This window comes from Plecotus auritus (assembly GCF_963455305.1).
Source record: "Plecotus auritus genome assembly, chromosome: 7".
Taxonomy (NCBI): Eukaryota; Metazoa; Chordata; class Mammalia; order Chiroptera; family Vespertilionidae; genus Plecotus; species Plecotus auritus.
Genome location: NC_137774.1, coordinates 132987770 through 132995945, shown reverse-complemented (window position 1 = coordinate 132995945; position 8176 = coordinate 132987770). Strand labels below are relative to the sequence as shown.

Here is an 8176-nt window from a genome sequence, read left to right as displayed (position 1 = left end):
TGTACAGTTTAGCACCTACCCAGCACGTAGTAGAAACTAAGCAAATGTTGGTGGAATGAGCAATTACAATGTTGCTGATGTTGTCAGGGACTGTATGGGTTAAATTCCCTGCCACCCCAGAAAACCAGGTCCCATCTCCCATGTGTTGAGGGGTAAGTGGGAAAGCCCTTTGTGAATAGAGGGCCCAGGGGAGGCACTTCTACTGTCCTTCCTTGCTCTTTCCGAATCAGGGCAAGAGGGAGGAGACATGACTAGAGCGCATCTGGAGGTGACATTTAAGATCATGACATTTGGAGACACTGGAGCTGGAAAACTGAGGGCAGAAGGAGGTCAAATGGTCTTATCTCATCCTTCAGGGTAGGGCCAACTCTTTGGGGTCAGTTGAGCACCAGATGTCACTGCTTCCCAGAAAACATAGCTTATGATCAAGTGAGCTTCAATGATGCTGAAATCCTTTCTAGAAAGCCTGAGTTCTTCTGAAACTGAATATCCAACTGGGCCTGAGGACTGGGTATTTCTATTGGTGAGAAAGCTCTTATTTCTTCCAAAGCAGAAGGTCCTGAGTAAGGGTTTGGAGCCCCTCTGGAACTTGGAAAACCTGCCACATTCTGAATAAAGCATCCTGTAATTAAGAAATGATTACTTGGAAGCGTACGTCTCCATTGCTCAGTCTAGCTTTTTTTTTTTTTTTTTTTCCCGTAACATACAAAAAGTTTCCAGTCGGTGTCTCCCATGCTCTGTTGTTCTAAATTAATCATATTCTGAGGTGGAGCTTGGAGCTTGGTCTGCACTGTCAGTGAGAGGATGCAGATATATTGGGTCAGGGCATTGCAGAGATAGGTCAGGGCGTTAGAGGCTTTGGCTGCTAGTGCTGGTGATTAGGTTAGAATCAATTGGACAAATGGGTTAGGGTTGGCTGAATGGGCTCATTTGCTCAAAGGGAAATAAAAGACTACTTTAATCACGACTAAGCTGCATCTCCCAGCCAGGCAGCCCTCGTCAGTGCCCAAGAATGTCTGTTTTGGGAGCCTAGGCCCAGCTCTGCTGGACGGGTCTGTGCACCTGCATTGGACCAGAATATGGTCAGAAGATGGAGGCCTAGGAAGACAAAATCCAGGTCAACCTCAATTGCTTCCCAAAGATTCCAGTTTTGCGACATGAAATGTACTTCTTGTTTAGACCAGGCAACTGCTGCAGCCCAGTTTATGAACCTAGGCACTTTCAAGCATGTCACGTGGCTACCAAGAAATATATATATGGTTAGTCCAAGAGTTGGACTATGTTTGGATTAACTGCGACTTCTTCATTCTCTATCACCTCCTAGGTGTGGCTGGCTGGCCCTTACCTTCCATCAATAGTGAATAAAGAAATCTTGCAGATGAGACCTTTGAGAATTAATCAATACTATTTATTCCTTCTGGCTGGGGAAATCTGGGAGGGCAAACTGATCTCCATAATCAAGAGGAGGTGGGACTTAGACCAAAGTTCCTCAAATCTGATTGCACCTTGAATTAGGGGTGGAGGTGAGGGCAGGGGTTAACAATATTAATGCCTGAGCTCTCCCCAGATATTTATCATTTAATTGTCTAAGGCAGTGGTTGGCAAACTGTGGCTCACGAGCCACATGCGGCTCGTGAGCTGCGGTTTGCCGCTCTGTTAACTAATGAGTTTGCCGACCACTGGTCTAGGGTGAGGTTTAGGCAGGAGTACCTAAAGCTCCTCAAGTGATGGTACTGTGTGGCCAGGGTTGACAAAGAACCTCTGATTTCAGCTAAAAGGAAAGGTGTAGCATATGTTTCCTATCTCTCTAATCTATACTAATAAAAGGGTAATATGCTAATTAGACTGGATTGACCGGACGTCTTTCCGGACAAAGTCACAGTGGCAAGGGCAGAGGCAAAGGTGGTTAGGGGCGATCAGGCCAGCAGGGGAGAGTGGTTAGGGGTGATCAGGCAGGCAGGCAGGCAGAGGTGGTTAGGGGCAATCAGGCAGGCAGGCAGAGGCAGTTAGAGGAGATCAGGCAGGCAGAGGTGGTTAGGGGCAATCAGGCAGGCAGGCAGAGGTGGTTAGAGGAGATCAGGCAGGCAGGCAGAGGCGGTTAGGAGCCAGCAGTCCCAGATTGTGAGAGAGATGTCCGACTGCTGGTTTAGGCCCCATCCAGGGATCGGGCCTAAACTGGCAGTCAGACATCCCCCGAGGGGTCCCGATTAGAGAGGGTGCAGGCTGGGCTGAGGGACACCCCCCCTCCCCGTGCACGAATTTTGTGCACCAGGTCTCTATTTAGATAATAAATTCCTAGAGAGCAAGGACAGTGCCATATGTTTTGGCATCTTTTCCCTCAGAGTTTAATAGAATGCATGCACTACACAGTGGGTTCTCAATAAGTATTTAAATATAAATTCTTGAATGCATAGACAAGCAGTATAATTCCTTTAGAAATCTTATCTACCTGAGGCAGCAACTACCATTTTAAACATGCTGCACTGCAGAGGCCCTTTTAGGACATATGAGTCAACTAGACCTGCCACAATTCACTCAGCACCATTCTAACCACTTAAAAAATGTCTAGATGGAAAACCTCCCCAATAATTAAAGGTAGAAGGTGTCTAAGATGGTTTTTCCCTCATTTCTCTTTTGTTTGTTTGTCAAGTCTCTGATAAGAAAAAACAAAGTAGTCTTATTCTTAGACATATTATTTGTTTCTGTAGTTTGCTGGGGATGATTATGTCATTATCTAGTTTTCCTTAGACAAGTCAGACAAGACAGTAGTGTCACTTGTCTAAACACTTCTGAAAGCATTCTCTGCAATTATCCTCTGGTACATCACTATGATTCAAGCACCTGGTCTGAGCACTTCATTCTAATAAAAAAGGAAACTAAGAGAATCATGGAAAAATAGAGAGGTAAGCAAGAAGACTACATCAAGAGAGGTTGGAACTGGAGTTTAGATTGAACCTTCCACTACAAGCCTTCTATACTACATAGCACTGTTGTCTATAGATTGAATTTTTAAAATCAACCTAAAAGAAGCCTAGGGGAGCACTTTGGATTTTAAAAAGTAGCCAACACAACACAGAAAGATTATCCTATATAATGAAAGGCTAATATGCAAATCGACTGAACGGTGGAATGATGGTCACTATGATGTGCACTGACTACCAAGGGGCAAAGCTCAATGCAGGAGCTGTCTCCTGGTGGTCACTGTACTCCCACAGGGGGAGCTCCGCTCAGCCAGAAGCCAGGCTCACAGCTGGCGAGCACAGCAGTGGTGGCGGGAGCGCCAAGGATGTCCGACTGCTGGCTTAGGACATCCCCCGAGGGATCCCAGACTGTGAGAAGGGTGCAGGCCGGGCTGAGAGACCCGCCCCCCTCCAAGTGCACGAATTTCATGCACCAGGCCTCTAGTGAATCAATAATTTAATTAGGAGACTAGATAGAGCTTCACAATTAAGTGCTTACAATTATTGTAAAAAGTAGATTTCTTGCCTTTCTTTCCTTTGTTCCTTTCTCTCTCTCCTCTCCTCCTTCCCTTCCTTCTAATAACACTAACTGAGCTAAAAAGAAAATTTCACAGTCTTCACATTCCCTCCAAGAGATCATGACTTCATAGGGCAAGCAGAAAATGGCAGCAGCAGCCCTGACAAAGAGTGGGTGTGAGGAGCCCAAAGGGAAGGAGCTTGGAGGAAATGCTGCACTCCCAGAGGGGAAGGGAAGGGAAGGGTCATCAATGCACCCAGAAGTGGTTCTCAGAGTCTGGAAGGACATCTAAGGTCAGCTTGTCCAGAGCTCCTCGTGGGATCCTTAGCCAATCAGTGATTGTGTGACCTTTCTTAAGTATCTGCTGTCATTCCATGGCCAGATAGCTCTGGAACCCTTAAGACAAGCAACAGACAAAGTCTGTGTCAGTCAGTATCAACCAGACTCACTATAAGAGGTACAAAATGGACAATTGGGCCAAAGCAAAAAAGATCATTTAATCGCTCATAAAACTGAGATGTCTAGGGTATAGGTCTGGCTTCTGGCAAGGCTGGGTGGAGGGGCTCAAAGGACACCATCAGGAAAAGTCTGCCCTCTCTCATCTTTGCTTCCCTCAGGCAGGCAAGATATCCACCTGCAGCTCAAAGATCCTATCAGCTCAGCAACCCAAGAAGAGACAATCTCTCCTGTTAATCTTGGAAAATTCTCATTAGCCCAGCTTGAGTCAGGGCTGATCCCCAAACTAAGAGAAAAGGAATAATTAAGGAAAACTCCAAGGTTTCAGACTGGAAACACCACAAATTAAGAGATTCTGAAAGAGCACTGGATTTGGAAAACAGAGAAATTGGAAAGACAGACTTTGGTTTTAGATAAGTCAGAGGTATTGGTGTGACTCTAATGAAGAATGGGGGAGGGGGGGCAGTTAGAAAAGTGATGGTGGGATTTGTGAAGAAGTTGGAATTGGAGGTGAGAATTTGGATCAGTCTATAGAAATGGGAATTGGAGCAACAGAATTGGTTGTATTCAATAAGGAAAAGTGTGTAAAAGCTGGGGAGGGCTCTGGAGGGGTGAGTTGTGAGCTATAAAACATTCTGCAAGTGAAAATTTATATTATTAAGCACAGGATTTCATGTATGAGATAGGAGAAAACAAGAAACCAGTGATGCTCTCTTGGGTCCTCATTTCCAAGATAACCAAGAAAAGAAGGAATAATGGTCCTGCCAAAAAAGGCCGAGGCCATGTGCAGCCTATTCATTGCACCAGCTGCGCCCAGTGCGTGCCCAAGGACAAGGCCATTAACAAGTTTGTCATTCGAAACATAGTAGAGGCCGCAGCCAGTAGGGACATCTCCGAAGCGAGTGTCTTCGACGCCTATGTGCTCCTCAAGCTGTATGTGAAGCTACATTACTGTGTGAGCTGTGCCATTCACAGCAAGTAGTCAGGAAGCATTCTTGTGAAGCCTGGAAGGACCGAACACCCCCACCCCGATTTAGACCTGCAGGTGCTGCCCCATGACCAAAGCACACATAAGGAGCTAAGTCCTTAAGGAGTGAAGAAAAGTTTCTGGGGAGGAGAGAAATGGAAACTGTAATTTAAAAAAAAGAAAGAAAGAAACCAGTGAAGGAGAAAGAGAATGTGTGAGGGAAATGGATCACAATAATTATAAGTAGACAGTATTTTTTCAAGTGATAAAAAATTCTATTTATATTGGTTTATTTATTTTTTAAATTAAAAAATTAGTATTTTGACTCATGTAACAGGGTAGTCCAGGTTCAGATGCATTTGGGGTCTCCAAGGCTTTGGGATTTGTTTATTCTTTCATCTTATTCTGCTTCCCTAGGTTGGCTCAGGAACCTTCTTCCTGAGCCCCATTCTATCTTCTCCATCAGGAAGAGCAATTCTCCACCCCACCCCCCCACCCCCCGCCCCCGACACAAACACACACACTTCCAATGAAGGAATCTGAGTTCATCTGACTGACTGTTTGGTGTAGCTGCCATTATTTGCTCATTTTAAAGCTGATCTCTGGGGGCAACAGATGTTTAGATAAGTCAGTACCCATCTCTGGAGTTAGGCCTGGAGGCATCCAAACGATATGGACTGATAATGAGAGAAAAGTGGTTTCCTAGGGGAATATGGGGTGCTGTTCACAGAAGAAGGTGAAATGGATATAGCAAGAACATTAACTATCCACTATAGAAACCCAGGGAAGAATGTCAATTAGGGTGATAGTCAACACTGTCACATGACCCAGAGATTGATGAGGATGGGATGGGCGTGAATGGGCATCTGTGGCTTAGTCATTTGTTTCTTTAAAGATCAGAAAAGTGGGAGGAAAATACATTTTAGTGGGTGAAGAGGTGAGTGGGGGTAGAAACACCATAAAGGTAGAGATTTGGTATTTTAAAGAAGTCTCTCAGTGAAAGGAAGCAGAGAGAATACTCTAACCCAGTGGTCGGCAAACTCATTAGTCAACAGAGCGGCAAACCTCGGCTCATGAGCCGCAGTTTGCCGACCACTGCTCTAACCCAATTCCTACAATTACTGAGTTCTAGGCACTGAGGGCACTGAGATGAATAGTTCACCTCAAAGAAGCTTAAAGCGTGGAAGGGAAAGAGAGAATTGTAAATGAATAGTGTTCTACAGAGAAGGAATACTTAATGATTTCAAGGTTGCAGGGTGGGAAGATATACCAGTGACAGCCTGATATTAGGTCAGAGCTATCCTACAAGAATGTGAGGAAATCTACTCAAGGGTACATGGGAAGTGGTGCCTGAGCTGGATTTTGTGGCATGAATAGGAGTTTGCTTTATGAAGCAAAATGGGGAAAAGAGAGGTAGGCAAAGGCAAACATTCTGTAGGAGGCTCATGAGTGCATATTGCTGGTGTATAAAGTGCAGGGGTGGGGAAAGGACAAGTGGAGAAGGGCCTGTGTGATATCCCCAGGGGTTGGGCTTTGTCCTGTGGTATTGGGCAGTAGACAATGAAAGATTTTCGGCCAGAGCAAGACATACCAGATGAACATGTTAGAAGAATCTCTCTGGAGTCAGTCTGAAGAGGGACCTGTGTGGATACAGATGGGCCAGTTCATGGGAAGAAGTGCTAGTGTTCAGCACAAAAACAGGGACCAAGAAGAGGGGATTCCTGGAGTGGAAGGTTCATCAGTAGCAGGGAAAACTCATAAAACTGGTGATTGCTCCATAGGGAGAAAGAGGAAGCTCTGAAGACAGGAGCCCAGGCTCTGGAAGGAGAAAATTAGCCCTGGAGAGGGCGATGCCTGCCGTGCAGGTGGGGAAGTGATAATGGGAGAGGTCCCCAGAGAGGCAGGGAGAGGGGCTACAGACACTGGTGGAGAGAGAGAGAGAGAGAGAGAGAGAGAGAGAGAGAGAGAGAGAGAGAGACAGAGAGAGAGAGAGAGTGTGTGTGTGTGTGTGTGTGTGTGTGTGTGTGTGTGTGTGTGTGGAGGGGGCAGGGGGGAGGGGGGAGGGAGAAGGAGAATGTGGACAAGAACCCAAAGCATTGAGGAGGGCGAGAACAGTTGGAGAGCTAATTTTCTGTTAAGATTGCAGTGAGATCACCTGTTGGGAGTGAGTGGGCCTCAGATTTCCCTGTGGGGAAAACGGGGTAGTAACAGAACCAATCAATCACTGAGTCATGCCAGCTGCACCCCGACCTGGCCCTCCTGGTGCCGTTTGCCTTGTCTAGGTCCTCATTAACTCAGCCACGCTGTGCAGGCGGCGGAAGTGGGAGTGCGGTCAGACCTCCATCCTGCAGGAGCTTCTCAGACTTTCACCCACAGGCATCTGATTCGGGAGGCCTGCGGTGAGACCCCGCGCGTGTGTTTTCAGGACCCTTCAGAGGTTCTGAAATGCATCCTAGCCACCTGACCTCCTCCCCCCATCCTCTCAACTCCTCCCCTCCCCCAGCACACACACAGCTGAAGTACAGAGGACTGGGGTCCTGGAATTTGCCATGATGTGGGAGAAGATGGGGTGAAATCGTTTGCAGAAACCGGGTGGGTGTCAAGTGACTCAGGAAAGGAGGACGCGGAGAGCAGGCGGCTGTGCCAGCAGCTCCGGGAAAGCGCGGGGGCTCCTATTTTCACACCCAGGGGATATGCCTCCCCCAACCACACAAGAGTGCCAGTGACCACACAAGAGATCCAAATCTGTAAAAGCTGAGCACAACGGAAGGTAAACCAGACTTTTCTGACACATCATGGTGATTCTTCTAAAGGCAAGGAATGAAAATGGAGAGAAAAACAAATAATAATAAAATAAAATAAACCTGTGGATAATAGGAAGGCACTGGGCGATATCTCCAAAAGTTGCAGCAGTTGTGTGAAGCACTGTCCTCTGCTGGTTACAGTGGGACCTGCAGCTTTATGGCAACAGCATCCTTGACTTATTGACTGCAACCTGGAGAGAGGACAGGTGAGTGAATGGGACTTCTGAGTAACTGTAGGTCAAGTCAGTGACTATCATTAAATGCACACCATGGCTCTTCAGATAAAAGCTGAGCCTGAAACTTTAGATTTGGATATTTGCTAGGTAATGATGATCAGGTTAAGACACAAACTATTTAGGAAAAACACTGAAGCCCTGAAAGAACTTCCTTGGAAAATATTTTGATGTGCACTTAATGGCCACAGTCACCTGGAGATAAGCTGCAGAGGTAGAAATTTTTCCTGGGGTAAAGG

At 46.4% G+C, this 8176-nt stretch overlaps 1 pseudogene across 1 annotated transcript; it reads left to right on the top strand.

Moving 5' to 3' along the window:
• The first annotated feature begins 4606 nt into the window (after nt 1-4606).
• LOC308252759 (small ribosomal subunit protein eS26-like) lies at nt 4607-4992 on the top strand (annotated as a pseudogene). The gene has a single exon. The product of its transcript is annotated as a small ribosomal subunit protein eS26-like (transcript).
• Nucleotides 4993-8176: the final 3184 nt, after the last annotated feature.